The sequence below is a fragment of the Phalangium opilio genome, unplaced genomic scaffold (genome assembly GCF_054372755.1).
Source record: "Phalangium opilio isolate 3A_F unplaced genomic scaffold, DU_Popi_V2 ptg000246l_1, whole genome shotgun sequence".
NCBI lineage: Eukaryota > Metazoa > Arthropoda > Arachnida > Opiliones > Phalangiidae > Phalangium > Phalangium opilio.
The window spans coordinates 1253075-1274700 of NW_028324225.1; positions in this window are offsets into that span (position 1 = coordinate 1253075).

The window sequence follows — 21626 nt, forward strand, 5'->3', positions numbered from 1 at the left end:
CAGTCCAGTTATTTTGCAAGATTCCCGTTTGAATTTCCCGCCATAACAAATAAACCTTTAAATATGTCTGAGAAACAAAGCCAAATATATAAATAAAGATTTTTTAATAACAATACCAAATAGTATATACAATAAGATAATATAGATTAACAAGAATATAGATATAACAAAAATATTGGTTAATACTTCTTTTCTTTGAGTTGGGAATGGTTTGTTCCCAACTACAAAAAACATGTTACATGCTGAATCATAAATTATTTACCGTTACTTCCCGGGTAAACAAAACAGGTTGTTGTTTAGCACTTTTTGATCCCGAACCGTATCCATAAAGTAAGCTCGCACGACCTTGTGAATTACGTCAACCACCATCAGTAAGCATTGTTCGTGCATTCTGGTGGCCGACGTCAAGTGGCGCGGCGTGGGATAAACGCTGACTTATGAATTTTGATGAAAGACAAGCCGGGTAGTCGAGGATTGTTAGAAAACGACCTTTTAAGTAAAGCCTTCCATGGGTTCTCGAAGATCTTGGGCATTTCGACAAGGCTTGGTTGTGTTTCGCCATTTCTTGTTCCCGAAATGTATCTATCGAGAGCCACGTTGATGTCGTGAAATTGTTAAGCTTGAGAAGGACATCGAAGTCAAGATCCTAATTAGAGCCCCACTGAAGAGAACGTGCTCCAACTGGTGCAGGGTACGTAGAACCTTATGCGGTGGGACGGGGCTTGTGAGCTTGTACGTGCCATGTCCCATAAAATTCTACGTTGACCCTTTACCTCCTAAAGGAAGTTACATTCGAGCCACGGTGTGGCCTGGTCTTCTTGTTCAGGTCTGGTTGTTGGCGCCAGGACTTCTCCTCCTTCATTGCAATAGTCAGTTGTATGGACGCAAATGACACTGCAATGAAGTTCGATTCATGAACCTGCATTTTCGCAACTTTTTGTCCAGCCAAATGTAACGGCGAAAGACTATACAAAAAAGTGGCGTAAATCAAGGAACGTGAATCGAATTTGGCCTCTTTTCAGAGCCAGATGGAAAAGAACCAGATGAAAAAATCGAATTTGGTCTCTTTTCACGAAGCAAAAGCTGCGTGAGTCCACGATCAGCGGGAAAAGACATCTTTGTTAAAATACTCCAAACTTTTTAAGATAATAACGTTTAATAAGAGCGTAGTCAGGCAACTGATAACTTTCTTTTCGAAACACGGCGCTTATATACTAAAATACGAAGGGCAAATTTAATATTAAAAGAGGTCTCGAGGCAATGCTTTTAAGATAAAAAAGTATTTTTTACCGACTCCACCCTTTAAGGTACTATTGAAGCCGGACGGCTTATATAATAACTGCATCAAACCGGATCGAACTAGTCAGGGCGTGGTACTTTTTTTCGGCTTGATTACCCATCCACGTAGATGTTTCAAGGGTAACGACTTTAAAAGTTTAAGAATTTTAACGTTTTGATGAAAAGAAACGGAGTGTTTTTTAAGATTGTCCATAGCTCAATGTGTAAAGGCAGGGTTTACTAATGTGATAACCAAAAGGTGATGAGTTCGAATCCTGACCAGTCCACCGAGCTATGGACAATCTTTTTTATGTGTAAAATAACGTTAGCCTAAGAAGTTGGGGTTAGTTGACAAACAAGCGTTAGTCATGAATGACGACTTTTTTTAACTTTAGCGTCTAATACGTGTCTAGATATATATTCAAACAATACCCAGTCAAGTTTTAAAAATTATTTGCATCAGCCGTTAAACTTGAGTAGTAACTATGAAGTTGGGTTAGCGGAAATCATATTTCCAAATCACTGGGTGAATATAAGCGAAGAGTTTAAAAAGTTTGAAATTCAGGTCGTAAGTGACTCAAATCGTGACAACTACGCGGCTGTTAGACAACCGGTTGAATATCAAAAAGTAGAGATACCCGTTAATCGCTATACTAAGACCAAAGAGTACGAACTGCCCCAAAATTTTGTCGAGCTTTTAAATGATGATGTAAACAGTCATCCGTATTTAAAAGGCAAATTATTTTTTAAATTAGTAAATAAATATAAAGACGGGGCCCTGGGAAAACAGTTAGATACAAACTTTCCCGTTTACCTGCAAGTTTTAGGAGAGGAGAACATACGGTTCAAAATACCAGCTGATTCCCTCTTGGCCACATTATTTGAGTTTAAGGAGAATAATTACGAAGATGTTCCTTATATATCCAAATTTCCTCTATCAAAGCATGCTAAAAATATAAGTTTAAATTACACTAACAATTACGTGGAAATCGAAATTGATAATGTTGGAGATAGTTTTAAAAAAAAATTTGATTACAAGTACATTCCTAAGGCAGCCATTAAACGTAAAACAAGCCATGAAGTTCCGCCAATAAGAAAAAGCCTCAACCGGAATATAAACCTCTACCGCCATCTATACCTTTTCTTCCGATACCTATTGCTACGACTGAACCCGTAGTACTTGTACAACCACAGCCACCAAAAATAACCCCTCCCCCACTACCCAAAATAACTATTCCAAAACAAACCTCTCCAAAGCCTGACCAAACAAAGCCTTATTATCCAACATATCCGGGGTCTGACCCATCTAAAACGTTACCTCCAGCTTCGAGTAAACCGTTACCTCCAAGTTCGACTAAACCGATACCTCCAAGTTCAAATAAACCGTTACCTCCAGCTTCGAGTAAACTGATACCTCCAACTTCGTCTAAACCGGACCCACCAACATCGACTAAGCCGGCTCCTATTACAACAACAAAGCCGACTGGTACTACTACAACAAATAAACCAACCCCGCCTACTTCAGATCCTCAGAAGCTTCCTACTACAGATTCTACGAAGCTTGTTAATCCAGACCCCCCCGACTCTTGCTACTCCTGAGCCACCAAAACCTGTCCTACCAAAACCGGAGTTACCAAAGCCCGAGTTACCAAAGCCAAAGCCAAAGCCAAAGCCAGATTCCACAAAGCTTGTTAATCCAGATCCCACGAATCTTGCTGCTCCCGTTTCTCAGAAGCTTCCAGCACCCGAGGCTCCAAAGATTCCAGCACCCGAGGCTCCAAAGATTCCAGCACCCGAGGCTCCAAAGATTCCAGCACCCGAGGCTCCAAAGATTCCAGCACCCGAGGCTCCAAAGATTCCAGCACCCGAGGCTCCAAAGATTCCAGCACCCGAGGCTCCAAAACCCTCTACCTTTGAACCACTTACACCTACCCCCTCGCCAACGGAGGTTGAGGAAATATATATATTTCCAGACACATCAAAACCTGACTTACCGAAACCCGACCTATCGAAACCCGACCCATCAAAACCTGCCCTCTCAAAATCTCCAGACTCTACAACATCCTCTACTTTTGAGCTACCCATATTAACGACTCCCTCCTCACCACCGGTTGATGAAAAACCCTTGTTTCCGCAACCGGTTGATCCGCCAGCAAAAAAGCCCGAGCCAATTAAACCCGAAGAGCCTGAGCCAATTAATCCCGAAGATTATGACAATTACACAATATTGATTTACCGCAAACTTTTAAAGCCAGTGAGACGTAAGAAAAAAACGCCGATGGGCTTTATCGGGCGGTAGCCCGCACTTTAGACCAACTAGTAATAAATAAAATTAAAGTAACGTATCACGAAGTAACTAATTGGGGTAATAATATTATGTATTATCTGCAAACACCAAAATGGGCCGAAATTAAATAATCTCCCCAATTAGCTAAATTGCTCGCCGTCGACCCCAATAAATATTATTCCGGACAACACAAGTTTGGTCCCTTGAGTGTCTCGTTACAAGAATATAAAATAGACAAAGACAATGCTTACCTGGAATATCGAGTCAATAAGACAATAAAGCACATTACCCCCTGGGAAGAACCTTGGATTTATTTACTGTTTTCATTGTCAGGCGAGTTTAAAGCGAAACAAATTTTGCCTGACGATTATAAAATATATGACGAAATTGCCGAAATGCTCAAAGCTGCCTCGACAATAGATCCTTTAAGATTGCACAATGCCGAATTTAGCGTTATTAAACGAGGACCGGAACGTTATTTTAGAGTCCATTGTCCAGCAAAAATTGAAATGAAATTTTCAGGGGATTTGCAGGATATATTAAATTTAGAAGATGAATACGTGGGGGAACATTTCTATCCACTAAACCTTTAGAGCGTAATTTTACGCATTTCAAAACTACTAACAATACCTACGTATCGTATCGCGTCCACTACTCGCTAATGTATCTTTTTACTAAAACTGAGATGATGAAAATCAAAATACCAGCGCGTGAATATACCTGTGATTATAGCGAGACCGGTGCTGTAATCCCCTTCTCTTTACATTTAAAAAGTATTAAAGAGTTATTGGGGGTCCAAAACTTTATGCCTCGCCGGCATTTTAAAATCTTTATTCTCAAAACGGCGGAGGCAAATAGATACTATGTACGTCTTGAAATAGCGGAAGGTGTTCGCGTATCGGTAGCTGGACCAATTGCCCAGTTATTTAACATTCCCGAAGAGGGAGAATTTTTTCAACACAGTCATTCGGGAGTAGCTCTGGTAAATCCCCGATTAAGATCAATGACCCTGACAGCGAATAGTAATTTTTGGACTAGCGAATACGATGTTGACAAATTTCCAGAAGACCCAACGAGGGCTGACCAACCGTATATACCCCGGTCTCAAGGCAGACGAGTTGATAATTTTGCATGCGAGATTCCTCCCGGGGTATATTATCATATTAGCGATGTTTTAAGTGCTAAGAACGAAGCCATGTCGCCGACGCATAGAAAAAGTCTAAAATTTACGCAGAATGTAGACGGAACCGTCACAGTTTCAAAATTAAACGATACGGTTTCTATCCTGTTTCCCAAAACAACACCCGGACGAGGTCTCGGGAGATTGTTAGGTTTTAGTAGCAGAAGTAAATAGATTATAAACAAGAAGTTAATATCTCCCCGGCATGGGCGCGTTATGAAAGTTGAGATTCCCGCTCCTATTCCGCGGCACCGCACAAATGGCGTAGCACTTGACATGTACCTAACGTATCTAGTGTCGTGCCGCTCAGACAAAGTAGTGCGGGTTGTTGAAGGTTTAATCGACGCGCATGCGTTCTAAAGGTAATTTTCAGCTGTCTGCTATGAGACTGTGACAGTATAGCCTAGGCCTAGTACAAAATCTGTGAAGACTAAATGTGATTGCCTATGAATGTGATAAAATAGTAATATGAAAAATGGATAAGGAATATGATTATGACGAATTCGTGAAACAGAAAGATGAACGTAAAACAATACTACAATGTTGGAAGAGCCAAGGACGTTTGAAAACTTTTGTTTGCAACATGATGGAAGAGTATGCGGTATTATTCGTAGGTTTCAGATAAAAATTGCACTAGGTCGATACCGAAGGCGAAACTAAAATCGTTTTTTACGCGGCATTATGAAACTAATTACAGTTTTAGACTTTAGTATTTTAATATAATTTACCATAATTCAGCAATTACCCGCACTACTACGGTGCCATTTTCCATCACGTAAGCGCGGCTACCAATGATATTGCCCTAAATTTACTCCCATGATGCTCAGTAATTTGTACTGCTTTCCAATATCTCTTGTCGCTTCTATGACGTCATGCGAACATCCTATAGGTTACAAGCAAGCCACGTGATACTCGATACTCATTTTACATAGCATGCAGGCGGGAAGGTATGATTGACTTAAAGCTATTAACTTTTTTGATATCTATTTACTTTTGTTAGTAGTAATCAGTTGGATCGGTATATCAATAACGAGACATCGGATCACCCCGCTGATATTATGAGAGGCGTCGATGCCATGTTTGTCTATACCAATATTATCCGTCAGCAAGTAGTGGGTGGGGGTCAAGCCCCCCTGTTACGCTTCATAAAAATGCCGGCTTTCTCGCTGCTAGACGAGGAGAATCAAGAAATATTTAACAATATCGATTTTTATGCAATTTCAACTAGCGATATACAAGAAATTGAAATTGAACTAAAATCCGATTACGGGGAAAATATCCCATTTAATGTGGGTAAAGTATATATTAAACTGTTTTTTAGGCGTCGACGTCAATAGAACTTGAGCGATGGTACCCAATAGATATACTCTGTATTTCCAAAGAGGATCGTCCCTTCCGGCTTTACACGCAAACGTTTTCCAATCGGGGGTCGTTTTAGTGTTGGCGGAATTTTCAATTCTTTACTGCGCAAAATTACACCTTTTATTAGGCCGGCCATTATTACTTTAGCGTCCGAAGCTGTTGGATTAACAAGCAGAGTTATTAGCGATGCCCAAAATCCCGGAATATCGCCTCGAGAATCGATTAAAAGAAATGTCAAACAATCCATAAATACCCTACTACATAAAGGCGTGGACCGGTTTGTCAATACACAGACGGGGACGGGTCGAAAACGAAAGAGGACTGCTAAAACCAGCCCGAGCAAACGTCTCAAGCGACGCACTAAACACGATTTTCTAGACTAAATATGGCAACCCTCGAAAGTGTTCTCTCCGACTTTGAAGTATTCGAAAAGCCGGTAGTGAATAATAATATCGTTGGGACTAAAACGACTGCTCATTATCTAATTGCCCCACTAGCTAATGCTAAATATGTAGAATTTATCATTCCTCCCTCTAACAATTATCATGATTTGACTAAAACTCTTTTGAGATTAAAATTTCGCGTTTTACACGAGGACGGCACGGCCGTTTCAGATGAGAAAAAGAAAGTCTCGGTAACAAATTTAATAATTGCCTCGCTATTTTGTCAAGTAGAATTATTTCTTAATGGCGTCGCCGTCTAGCAACCTAATAATATGTACCCATATATGGCCTATTTTAAAATACTTTTAAATTATGGACAAACGGCGTCCAATTCCTGGTTAACTTCTATGTTATATTATTTGGATACCATTATCGATCCGGCTACGGTTTTAGAAGACGCCAATATCAAAAAGAAGATAATGGTATTGGGCGTCGCGCTAAACGCATGGCAAAATCAAAGACGTGCGATGTAATTGGCGAATTATTTTTGGATATGTTCAAAACGCCCAAATTCTTGCTAGATAATATCGAGGTGCGGATTAGACTTCATCGAAGCTCCACGGATTTCGCTATTATTCACAATGAAACGGGCAAAAAGTATAAGATTGATTTAACGGAATGCACCTTGTTTACGCGCGAAATTGAGGTTAATCCCGAACTGCAGCTAGCTCACGCGCAGATGTTAAATTCGGGAATAAACGCTCGCTACGAGTAAACTCTATTGTTATGAAAAATTTCTTAATAACCACCGGAACGCAAGATTTCATTAGGGACAGCTTGTTTACTGGGCAATTACCCTCGCGAACTGTCGTGGCTTTCGTTACTAATAAAAAATTTGTAGGGGAAGCAACTTCTAACCCCCTGGATCTCCAACACTTCAAGCTCGATTTCATGCAATTTTCTTTAAATTCTCAAAATTATCCAGATATCCCCTTTACGCCTAGTTTTGACGACGATCAATACATTAGATGTTACAATTCTTTATTCGAGGGGCTCGAGATATTAGGTCTTGACAGAGGAAATATTATTTCTTACGATTTATATAAGAAAGGCTTTTCTGTCGTTGTTTTTGATTTGAGTAGGTTAGGTCTAAATTCCATGCCCCAGACTGGTAACTTGAGATTATCGTTAAGATTTAGCTCTCCGCTAACCGAAAACGTCACGTGCATTGTCATGGCCGAATTTCCGAACAACCAATTAATTATATCTAAATACAGAGAAATTATTTATAATCACCCCAACGTATAAAAGACTAAAACTCTATAAATACAATATCAGTCGCGCGTCACTATGCATCAAGTACACACCGTCACGCCAACGTCGAGTGTCGAAAACAAATATGCCACTCTCAAAGCTGCTCGGAATTTGACACAAATTTCAGTGATCGAGTCGAACGTAATTTGCACGAAGCGCTGCCTCAACTAGATCGAGAGAAAATTTTGCATCAATTTGAGACCGACCATGCATGGATTGAAGATCAAGAGGATATTTACGCTTATTTTGTCTACAGTTTTGCCGATTTAAAGAATGCCTTGATATATGGCTATTAAGATAAATGTACTGATATATAGTATTTGTTTAACTGATATTGTTTTTTTATAAAATACCTTTGTGTCTATTAAATAAAGTTGTTTATTGGGAAACCATTTAGTCGTTATTTACACTTGTTAAGATATGGACGCTAAAATTAGAAAAATTTATTACGATGTGGCTAATCCGGCCGCCTATGGGTCGCTAGCGAGGCTACAAAAAGCCCTACCGGATGTGCCAAAAGCAAAATTAGTCGCCTTTCTCGAGAAACAACCCGCCTACACGAAACATTGATTTCGGCGCTTCCGATTCAAGACCAATCAGGTGTACGCCTCGAGTTTCGATCACGTTTTTCAAGCTGATCTGTTAGATCTACCGAAATTAAAACGCTTTAATAAAAATATTCGCTATGTTTTGTGCGTCATTGACGTCTTAAGCCGCTACGGATGGACAATACCTCTTAAAAACAAAACATCTGGCGAGGTTATCGAAGCTTTTAAAAAAATATTTCGAGAGAGGATCCCTTTAAAAATCCACACCGATTTTGGTGGAGAATTTAGTTCGCGCAACTTTGATTCCTTCTTGAAACGTCACAATGTGCAAATACATTTTGCCCGGAGTCAGCATAAAGCCAGTCTAGCGGAACGTTTTATTAGAACAATCAAGGAACAAATTGCCCGGGTTGTTACGGCCACGGGGAATAAAAATTACCTTAAATATTTACCTTTAATTACTCAAGCCTATAATGAACGGGTTGATTCAACAATCGGAATTGCACCGGCTCATGTTAATATAGATAACGAATCAATCATTTGGAATAAATTATACGAGAAATCTAGCGGAATTAATCGATACGCACCGACCTTTAAAGTTGGTGACCACGTGCGTCTCTCTATAGCCAGTCGGGTTTTTAGAAAACCCAGCTCGGGCGGCACGTTTACTGACGAAATATTTCGCGTTGTTGACGTCATACCAAGGTCACCACCCGTCTATCGCGTAACATATTTAAAGGGAGAACAGATTTTGGGTGTTTTTACGGTGCTGAAGTACAAAAAGTCTCGTTACCTGAGACGGAAGTTGTCAAGACTAAATTATGAACACTTCGTAGTTAAACGCTCTCTTAACTTGCGACAAAAGAACGCGACCCTACTATTTAGGATGCTTTCCAGTAGATAAGCTGCCACTACATCCAAAAAGACCCAAATTTTGCTTCATATTCAATAATGAAGCAGCTGGAGAGGCCGGAGAACATCGGATAGGAATTTTTGTTAAGCATGACACGGTGGAAATGTTTTGCACGTACGGAAATTCACCACGATTCTATATGGTTAATTTAAAAAGATACGGGAAACGAGTTGTTTACAATAAACAACAAATTCAAAATCCATTTTTTCAACTGTGTGGTCTCCACGCCGCCATGTTTTTAACCCTCCGCTGCCAGGGCGTGGCTAGAAAGACAATATTAGACGCCATCTATGACCAGAATCTTAAACTTACAGACTATGTTGCTTTATTATATTTATGTATACATTTAAAAAAACATGTACACAGATATTGTTCACAATAAAACAATTTTTTATTTGTCTTAATATTACATTTTATTATTTAAAATCACGCCATTTATGGTGCCGTTGTCTAATCTCGCCAGATGGCACCAGCGAGATTCTGAAGTTCGTTTTTCTTTTTCCGAGGTTTTTTCTGTTTTTTCTTTTTCTTCTGTTTAGCGGAGGCCGTCTCAAACAGGTTTTCCAAGTCCGTTAAATTGTCCGCGTCCGCTTCCGCTAGATTCTCTTGTTCATCGGCGATTTCTTCTTGAAAAACGTCGTCCGGATTTGCATAACCGTAAGCCCCTTCATTCTCCCCCGTTTTTTTCGGCGTAAAAAATGTGTTTTGCAAAAGACTTGCCAAAACTTCAGCTTGCCGTTTCACCAGATCTCCAACATAGGTTGGTCCATATTGTTGGTAAAATTCTTCTTGTGTTGGTGTCCCAACAGCCGTTTCGCTTTTAAAAACCTTTTGCCGATTCTCGGTTTTATAACGGTTAGGTGTGGTGAACGAGATGTCAGGTGTGCTTGTTGTAGCTGATGACGTATAACTGGGCCATGAATATTGTTTTTTTCGCGGCGGCGTTTTAGGGGTGGCCGGTAATGGCGGCGCGCTGGCGGTAGCCATTGAAGGACTGACGATTTCAAATTTAGGTAATGGAATTTGTTTCTCGATACTTAAATATTTCTTAAATGCGTCTAAATATTTATATAATTTATCGTAGGCATTCAATGGCGATTTTAAAATATCCTCAATCTCTCGATCCAAGGCCGAGTGTTCTTGCGCCGCTGTTGAAGTTACGGCAGTAGCCGGTACAAGTACCATTTGTTTCATAGTTTAGCAGCTATGGCCTGGACAATTGAAGGCAAGATTGCTCCAAGCAACGTCGTGAGAAAGCCACCTGATTGCTGCAAGAGGAGCTTTTTTTGCTTTTCTGCGACAAGGTACTTGATCCGAGTTGTCTAATAATTTTCTTGTACTTTGCTAGCCTTTTCTTACGGTCTATACTCAAAAAAATGCCCCCGCCCTTTAAATTCTTACAAATTGTTTGAATACTCTTTAATTGAAGCGCGCTACTATTGTTTAAGAGGGTTCGCCGCTGTTTACAGCTAGTTTGACGCAAACTTTGTAAATAAGGGACAAATTTGGCAAACTTTGTCGACGGACGAGCTACTACGAGACGGGAGCGTTTTCCTGATCGACGTTTAACGCGCGGCGCCATTATTCAAATGACAATTATATTTAATCGACATAGACATACATAGGCGTCTCGTGAGGTAAAACTCGAGATCTTAACCGTAAATTTTCCGGAGTTTCTTGTTTTTTAATCAATTAACAAATAGCTATAGGGTTCTTTAGTGGCTAGTCTGTACGCGTCCGTAATTCGCTTCGGGTTATCTGGACTTATTTGTTGGGCTAGATACCTCATTGAGGCGACATCTCGAGGATTTTTCATTATTATAAAATAGGAAGAGTTTTGAGAAATTATTCGCGACTAGCTACCCTTGGGAAACAGTTGTTGAGTAATAATAATGACTGTATACCCTAAATGATGCGACGTCACGCAAACTAAATCGGCAATATGAGCTTGCTTAAATAATTGACTAGCCAAATCGTCTAGTATCAAGTAGGAATCGCGATGAGTCTCCCAAAAGTCCGGATCGGCGGGTGGCAATCCTTGAATAAATTGAATTCCCGGAATCAATTGTTTTAATTTTTCGTAGTTTTGTTGCCAGGCGGCGTAGCAGTAAATAACCTTTTTATGTGGCGGGTCGAACATAAGCTGATGATTTTGTAATAAGTTACTTAAAAGACAACTTTTTCCCGCTTGCGTCGGTCCCACGATTAATTTTTGAATGGAATTTTAAAGAATGCGAGACTGACTCGGTCGGATTCATTTCGAATAATAAATATTTATTAACGTTGACTTGTTATTTATAATCATTAAACAACATGTATTAAAAAAATAAACAAAAATTATATACAAAAATATTATAAACAAAAATACAATAAACCCAAAAACAATTAATAAACACAATTAAAAAATAGAAAATATTTAAACAATATAAAAAAAAACCTTTTACCCAAAAAAAATAAAAATCCCCTATTAAGTAATTGTTTTAAAAAGTTTTTTTTTCTAATTCCAAACAGCGTTGCTGGAAGCGTTGGGCGTTGAGCAGGTCAAAATTCACACGAGACTCGGAGGGTAGGATGTAAACACGCACTACAGTAGAAAACACGACGGATGGATGCGCACGCGCACTTTTTCGTTTCCCGACCGCTCTTCGCTGGTGTTGGGCATGTTTGGACCAGATGGTCGCAAACATCCGTGTCCTCGTTAGTCGGGAAGTCGGGAAACCCTTGACGCAGTGGTTTGTTGTTGCACGGTTTCTTGGAAACCATCGGGCACGATGGACTATGCTTACGATGTTCCCTGGATGGATGGTCCGTGCAACGCCACTGATACAAGGCAATGCCGCAAAAAGCGCAGCGCGTCGTCTGTGTTTCTACATCTGCAAGATAGAAACCGTCTTTGGCCAGGGCTTCGATAGGAACGCAAGATTCCTACAAGCCCTCAAAAGTATGTCTCCGCCTAGCCTCGTAATTCATGCGAAAGAGATGTTGAAGCGGGTGTTGCCTCTTTGAAACCGTAAGGTCGACTGGTTCTCAAATCGGCGTTCAACAATCTCTTATTCGAGGTTTGGCGAAATTTTATGGTAATTTTAACGGCCTCTAATTGCAGCTTGTATTTGTCCCGTTTAAAATTGAAAGGGACATTGACTGTAACTTCCTTTTCCGGATTCATCGCCACACTTTCAAAGGTTTCAAAGTCAAGTTTTACCAGATTCTCTCGGTTTATAGTTAACCCTTAAATTTTTTGACTTCTTTTCCTTTGCTAGTGCGAAACGAGTAACTTTTGGCACCGGTACTACAAAAGGAAGTTATATAATCACCGCCGAGTTCGTCCGCCCAGCAACCAATATGATTGCCAGTCGGTATGTCAAACTCTCCCGGTAGATGGCGGTAGATCATGGAGTCGGTGTCACAATACAAGGCAAGTCAATTCTGGTTTTTATCTAGAGTATCTTATTTCATAGACCCAATCGTTTCAACACTTATAGAGAGATGGAGTATTAACATCCATATTATCTAACGAAGTTAAAATTTATGTTTACATTATATAAAATGTAGTAAAGCTGAATTAAAAAGTAAACACCAAATTGAAAAGGTTAATATTTAAGCTAGCTAGCTAATTGGAGCAAGTCATCTTGCGACTTATTGCCACTTATCTAACGCCTTTACAATGCATAGAGGGGTGGTGGCTAGCCCCTATGCCACAGCTAACCGACAGCGCCCTATACTAACTATTACCGTTAACCTCTGCAAGTTTTGATGGAATATTGATATCAAAAGATGTTCTTGGAATATTGAGATAAACGGAGCTTTAGAAGCCAACAAGAACAGATTGGTGTGTATGTGGTGTACACGAAACACTAATGCATGGTGTTGTTGTTAAAAGCCAATAATTGGCGTTAAGTAAGAAAAAATTTTCAAATTTTTGTTTACTGCGAAGACGGTCCGAAAATTACGAACACGTTTGCACCGATTTGCCAACTGCGAACGCGGTGACAGACAGACAAACTGACACACCATGGATTTATAATAGAAGCTTACGCTTCCTGGATATTTCACTGTAGCCTTCAGTAAGGCATTTTGATTTTAAACACATTTATGCCATAAAAATTCGCGCGCGTGGGGACTGTGGGGGCTGATGACGTAGAAATTGAGGCAAACTTTTCTCTCGGAGCGCGTGTGCGCGCGCTTTTCTAAAAAATATTTCTCGCGCGCTATTAAAAATTAGAACTCGATCGCGTGAAAAACTTCCACCCCCTCTGAATTTGCCTCAATTTCTACGTCATCAGCCCCCCCAGTCCCCACGCGCGCGAATTTTTATGGCATAAATGTTGTGCGCGTTTTAAGGCGAGTGGAATATCCAGGAAGCGTAAGCTTCTATTATAAATCCATGGACACACAGACACCCTCCGTGACGTCATCGTCACTCGGAAAGGTAAAAAGGTTTACATGTATTTCCAAAATGGTTTTCATGTAGTTCAAAACGTCTATGTAATTAAACCGATTTGATTTTTAATTGCTTAATGGCATTGTGGTATAAAAGTCAATAGCGTGCTGTTGTTCAAGCCGCTAATCATTTATTTTATTACACAAAGCACCACTAATTAGAAGCAACTCGACTCTTACTGCTATCAGGAATACAAACATTTTATAGACCCCATACAAATAATTTAATATAAGGGGAAGGGCTTAAGACTTTGTTAAACCATCCGAGTGTCCGTCCTCGTAATTGATTGTCTGTTCTTATGTATAGAAACAAAAGAGAATTTAATAAAATCACAGGAAAAACAAACAAATCCTCCTTTCGCAACTCATACGCTTATACAAAAAACTTCTCCAGTTATCAATAATCATATAGCCGTTAAAACAAAGAAACGAATGGTAAAAGAGACCTCAAAGAAAAAGTTACACATTAACTTAAGGCGATACCCCAACTTCAAATCCATAAATTGAAATTGAACAAGTTGAAATTGAAAACAGGGCTTGTGACAGCGGTAGTTTCAGTTCATACAATCGTTGTAACATATAAAATTGACTATTCCAGTGCGTCTTGACGTCTTGAACAAGTTGTTTGGTGTTGTATTTTGATACCTCAATTAAGTAAACTTGAGCATCACTAAGTAACTTATCCGCTTGAGCACTGATTTTGAAATGACCGAACAAGGCCCAAGCTTTCGTCAAAATATCGGTTACGGAAATGCCTCTTAAATTTAGCTTTTCGATGCTATCATTTATAGCTAACTGCAAAGTATGACATAAGCAGGGTATGTGGGCCCACTTTGAAATATTGATGGCCTTAGAGATGTTGTACGCATTGTCAGTAACCACATATATAGGAATGGTTTCTCGATATTCAGCTGATATTATGATAGAAACGATATTTTCGAGAGCGTCTTTTACGATAACAGCAGTGTGTTTTTCATCAAAAGGCTGGCAGGCTATGTTGTTTAGTTTAGGATCAAAGTCTTTTGCTGGAAAATTTCTTGTGATACCGAGGAAACAGTTACTACATATACTATTCCAAAACTCAGTTGCAAAGGAGATGGGTTCAATTCTTTCGTCAAAGGCTTTTCCCAATAGGGCTGTGCGAATAGTACTTTTTAAGGTATTCGTCGAATACCAAATAGCAGTGTTTTTGGGAGCCATCTCTCGGCTCGGAATAGGAAAATGACCAAATAATTTGACCAAATAGTGTGAAGTTCAAAAATTCGACCAAATTTAAATTTCTATAAAACTATTCTACCAAATTTCAAATTTATAAATAATGGGACACGGAAAGGTACTTTTGAACAGCTGAAAACTTATTTTTGAACGAATCAAAGGTATTATTTTAATCAAAATAAGGTTAGTTGTCAATATATCCCTACTCGCTTTGCAATGCATGACCTCTCCCATGATTCTATATTTTTTAATAGGTATAACCCTTACAAAAATCTTCTTAAGAGTTCTAAAGGAATTTCTTTGGAACCTTACGAAGCCCTTGGGATCATTTTCTAAAGAAACTATTTCCAAAGACTCCCTTGGAATTTCCTAAGAATTCTTGAGATAAATTTCCAAAGAATGTCTTGGGATTATTTTCTAAAGAAATTCTTTAGGAATTTTAGAGATAAATTTCCAAAGAATGTCTTGGGATTATTTTCTAAAGAAATTCTTTAGGAATTTTAGAGATAAATTTCCAAAGAATGTCTTGGGACTATTTTCTAAAGATAAATTTCATAAGGTCTAGGGATTATTTTCTAAAGAAATGCTTTAGGAATTCTAGAGATAAATTTCCAAAGAATGTCTTGGGATTATTTTCTAAAGAAATTCTTTAGGAATTCTAGACATAAATTTCCAAAGAATGTCTTGGGATTATTTTATAAAGAAATTCTTTAGGAATTCTAGAGATAAATTTTCTAGAGATAAATTTCCAAAGTAGGTCTAGGGGTTGTTTTCCAAAGAAATTCTTTAGAAATTCTTGAGATAAATTTCCAAAGAATGTCTAGGGAATATTTTCCAACGAAATTCTTTAGAATTGTTGAGATAAATTTACAAAGAACGTCTAGGGAATATTTTCCAACGAATTTCTTTAGGAATTCAAGAGATAAATTTCCAAAGAAGTTTTATTTTCCAACGAAATTAGTTAAGAATTTTAGAAAAGAATTTCAAAGGGCCAGATACAGGGTGTTTCTGGAAAGTCTGGCATAAATTAACAGGCATGTTCCTTGGGTCAAATGGAGTCTGAAAGGTCCTATGACGTTTTGGGGTAAAGCGCTCCGTTGCGACGTTATGGGCTCTCAAAAGCATGCCGAAAAACAAGGAGATTTTGCAGAATTATAGCACTAGTATTGTGGTTTTCACCCAATTGTTTTCGATTATTGAGCATAAGGCAATGATGAAATTAAGTTCAAACCTAGTGGAAGACCGTGAACGTGTTAAACGGCCAAAAGCGTTAATCCCTTTGTTTTTATTAATGATTGTAATTAAAGGTAAGGAAAGTAGCTCAGATATCGGTTACTTGTTTGTTCAGATGCACTGGTAACTGACCAGTCTTTTATTCTTTCTTTCAATTAGACACATTACTTTTACAATAATTCGAATGAACCCCCTAAATTGTACAATAATTCGAATGAACCCCCTAAATTTTACAATAATTCGAATGAACCCCTTAAATTTTACAATAATTCGAATGAACCCCTTAAATTTTACAATAAATCGAATCAATTCCATTAATTTTACAATAATTTGAATCGAACCCATTACATTTACAATAGTTCGAATCGAACCCCATTACTTTTACAATAATTCGAATCGAACCCCATTACTTTCACAATAATTCGAATGAAACCCAATTACATTGTTCTACAAAAATTGTTCAAAATGTGCACCATCAACGTTTAAGCAAACTTGCGCGCGTCGTTTGAAAGATTCACGAACACGTTCGAAGATTCCTGGCGTGTTACGGATGCTATCACATCCATCAATTATCCCTTGTCGTACGTCTTCGACATCGCGAACTTCACTTCGGTATACCAAGTCCTTGAGATGGCCCCAAAGAAAAAAATCGCATGGGTTGAGATCGAGAGATCTTGCTGGCCACGCAATCTTTGGAGCCTCGGGTGCTGGAAGCTTCTGAGAAACGGGAGCAGCAAGATTCGTGGGATCTGGATTAACAAGCTTTGTGGAATCTGGCTTTGGCTTTGGCTTTGGCTTTGGTAACTCGGGCTTTGGTAACTCCGGTTTTGGTAGGACAGGTTTTGGTGGCTCAGGAGTAGCAAGAGTCGGGGGGGTCTGGATTAACAAGCTTCGTAGAATCTGTAGTAGGAAGCTTCTGAGGATCTGAAGTAGGCGGGGTTGGTTTATTTGTTGTAGTAGTACCAGTCGGCTTTGTTGTTGTAATAGGAGCCGGCTTAGTCGATGTTGGTGGGTCCGGTTTAGACGAAGTTGGAGGTATCAGTTTACTCGAAGCTGGAGGTAACGGTTTATTTGAACTTGGAGGTATCGGTTTAGTCGAACTTGGAGGTAACGGTTTACTCGAAGCTGGAGGTAACGTTTTAGATGGGTCAGACCCCGGATATGTTGGATAATAAGGCTTTGTTTGGTCAGGCTTTGGAGAGGTTTGTTTTGGAATAGTTATTTTGGGTAGTGGGGGAGGGGTTATTTTTGGTGGCTGTGGTTGTACAAGTACTACGGGTTCAGTCGTAGCAATAGGTATCGGAAGAAAAGGTATAGATGGCGGTAGAGGTTTATATTCCGGTTGAGGCTTTTTCTTATTGGCGGAACTTCATGGCTTGTTTTACGTTTAATGGCTGCCTTAGGAATGTACTTGTAATCAAATTTTTTTTTAAAACTATCTCCAACATTATCAATTTCGATTTCCACGTAATTGTTAGTGTAATTTAAACTTATATTTTTAGCATGCTTTGATAGAGGAAATTTGGATATATAAGGAACATCTTCGTAATTATTCTCCTTAAACTCAAATAATGTGGCCAAGAGGGAATCAGCTGGTATTTTGAACCGTATGTTCTCCTCTCCTAAAACTTGCAGGTAAACGGGAAAGTTTGTATCTAACTGTTTTCCCAGGGCCCCGTCTTTATATTTATTTACTAATTTAAAAAATAATTTGCCTTTTAAATACGGATGACTGTTTACATCATCATTTAAAAGCTCGACAAAATTTTGGGGCAGTTCGTACTCTTTGGTCTTAGTATAGCGATTAACGGGTATCTCTACTTTTTGATATTCAACCGGTTGTCTAACAGCCGCGTAGTTGTCACGATTTGAGTCACTTACGACCTGAATTTCAAACTTTTTAAACTCTTCGCTTATATTCACCCAGTGATTTGGAAATATGATTTCCGCTAACCCAACTTCATAGTTACTACTCAAGTTTAACGGCTGATGCAAATAATTTTTAAAACTTGACTGGGTATTGTTTGAATATATATCTAGACACGTATTAGACGCTAAAGTTAAAAAAAGTCGTCATTCATGACTAACGCTTGTTTGTCAACTAACCCCAACTTCTTAGGCTAACGTTATTTTACACATAAAAAAGATTGTCCATAGCTCGGTGGACTGGTCAGGATTCGAACTCATCACCTTTTGGTTATCACATTAGTAAACCCTGCCTTTACACATTGAGCTATGGACAATCTTAAAAAACACTCCGTTTCTTTTCATCAAAACGTTAAAATTCTTAAACTTTTAAAGTCGTTACCCTTGAAACATCTACGTGGATGGGTAATCAAGCCGAAAAAAAGTACCACGCCCTGACTAGTTCGATCCGGTTTGATGCAGTTATTATATAAGCCGTCCGGCTTCAATAGTACCTTAAAGGGTGGAGTCGGTAAAAAATACTTTTTTATCTTAAAAGCATTGCCTCGAGACCTCTTTTAATATTAAATTTGCCCTTCGTATTTTAGTATATAAGCGCCGTGTTTCGAAAAGAAAGTTATCAGTTGCCTGACTACGCTCTTATTAAACGTTATTATCTTAAAAAGTTTGGAGTATTTTAACAAAGATGTCTTTTCCCGCTGATCGTGGACTCACGCAGCTTTTGCTTCGTGAAAAGAGACCAAATTCGATTTTTTCATCTGGTTCTTTTCCATCTGGCTCTGAAAAGAGGCCAAATTCGATTCACGTTCCTTGATTTACGCCACTTTTTTGTATAGTCTTTCGCCGTTACATTTGGCTGGACAAAAAGTTGCGAAAATGCAGGTTCATGAATCGAACTTCATTGCAGTGTCATTTGCGTCCATACAACTGACTATTGCAATGAAGGAGGAGAAGTCCTGGCGCCAACAACCAGACCTGAACAAGAAGACCAGGCCACACCGTGGCTCGAATGTAACTTCCTTTAGGAGGTAAAGGGTCAACGTAGAATTTTATGGGACATGGCACGTACAAGCTCACAAGCCCCGTCCCACCGCATAAGGTTCTACGTACCCTGCACCAGTTGGAGCACGTTCTCTTCAGTGGGGCTCTAATTAGGATCTTGACTTCGATGTCCTTCTCAAGCTTAACAATTTCACGACATCAACGTGGCTCTCGATAGATACATTTCGGGAACAAGAAATGGCGAAACACAACCAAGCCTTGTCGAAATGCCCAAGATCTTCGAGAACCCATGGAAGGCTTTACTTAAAAGGTCGTTTTCTAACAATCCTCGACTACCCGGCTTGTCTTTCATCAAAATTCATAAGTCAGCGTTTATCCCACGCCGCGCCACTTGACGTCGGCCACCAGAATGCACGAACAATGCTTACTGATGGTGGTTGACGTAATTCACAAGGTCGTGCGAGCTTACTTTATGGATACGGTTCGGGATCAAAAAGTGCTAAACAACAACCTGTTTTGTTTACCCGGGAAGTAACGGTAAATAATTTATGATTCAGCATGTAACATGTTTTTTGTAGTTGGGAACAAACCATTCCCAACTCAAAGAAAAGAAGTATTAACCAATATTTTTGTTATATCTATATTCTTGTTAATCTATATTATCTTATTGTATATACTATTTGGTATTGTTATTAAAAAATCTTTATTTATATATTTGGCTTTGTTTCTCAGACATATTTAAAGGTTTATTTGTTATGGCGGGAAATTCAAACGGGAATCTTGCAAAATAACTGGACTGGTTTATTAAAAGAACTACACCCTCCGAGGGTTAAGCTGAGCTTGTTTTGGGGGAAAATAGGTAAAACCCCTCTAAAGAGTCATAGCATGCTGGAAGGTAGGGTTGATCAGGTAGGAATTTAGCATAATCTTTGGTTGGAATTTTGGTTTGAGTTTGCTGGATGAGGGGATGGCAGCCATCTTGGCGGGGCGGCCATCTTGGATCTCTGCGAATCTGTATAGTCCCTACTACTCAGACTGACTGAAATTTTCTTGAAGTTGTTTAGAATTAAAAGTTACAGTAACGCTACTTTTTTCTACTAAATCGTTAAATTACAAGTTGGGAAAAGCAAAATATTACCTCTCCGAGTAAAGAGGTTTACTACTACAAACTCATTTACCTAGATATGGAATTATTTCTCCTTTTTGAAGTAAAAATATACGAAATATTGAAGCAGTATTCCAAGCATAGCGAATATGCAGTAAAGCAGACGACATTTTACATCCAATAAGGATAAATCTTGGACACATGGAAATCAGTCAATGGGGAAAAGAACAGGAAATGTAGTCTACGCTTCAGCCGTTTACCCTATATTCTGATAGCCACATTCGCAACTGGTTTTCAGTGTAAACACTATCGTCTCGTCTCACCTCAACAATATTCTTAGTTTGCCAACGTGAGTGTTAACGTTAAATAACATCAAAGCTAAATTGTAGCTAGACGCACTGATAGTCAATGCGCACCATAAAGAGAATAAAAACTCTGTAGCAACTACCCGTTTACCATTAGCCCTTTTCTTCTATTTTAAAATCTTAACCTGATTATTTAAGAGTGTATTTAACTTTCGGCTCACTCTGAACCGTTGATGTCTCTTCATTTCAGACAGGAAAATCATAACCCAGAGTTTACTTCACCTAAGGCCTCAATTATTTACTCTTTGTTTCACTAAGCCTATTGCGGATAATACTTGATATACCCGCCGAAGTCTAGGTATTAGCTTTCTCCATGAAATCACTAAACCAAGGATTATTCTATATACAGATGTAGTATAGCTTAAACCAAGGATTATTCTATATACAGATGTAGTATAGCTTAAGTAATATATAAACAGCCATTTCAAATAACCAAATTAAAAAAAATCTTTGGAATATCAAAATGAAACGGAGCTTTAAAGCTACAAAAGTACAAAATGCATCATAATTACGAAACATATTTCCACATATTCATTTTATATTATTGAAAAAGGGAATATTAAGGTTCTGTAGGATTTCTTTACACAAGGCTAACTGCTAACGCGACGCACTTGTTTAAGAATGGACGGACACACACAGACAAAAAAAATAGACTGCTTTTTAACTCTTTCCGTATTAATTTTGAGTTGAGAAACAAGATTATCTTTAATATTTAAGTAAATATAATTATTTTTAATTATTTTAATCTTCAATAATTAACATTAATAATAGTTAAATCGTTTAAAATAAAGTTATACCTATTATCATCTCAAACTTTGCTAATATTGACGTTTAAAGTGAAGGGTACCCCTCTTGCCCGCTTTCTTCAAATTTTGGGGTATATATACGATTCTTCTCCATTATAATAGTAAGGAATAAGCGCAATTGCGAAAACCTTTGGTGGCGATCCCACCTTAGGGAGGCTAGACGTTTCTCGTAACCCTAGCTGATCGCCGCGTATATCCTAAAACCAAACGATGGTAATGGAGTAGAAGCCAATGAGACAGATTGGTGTCTATGTGGAACAGACGGAAGA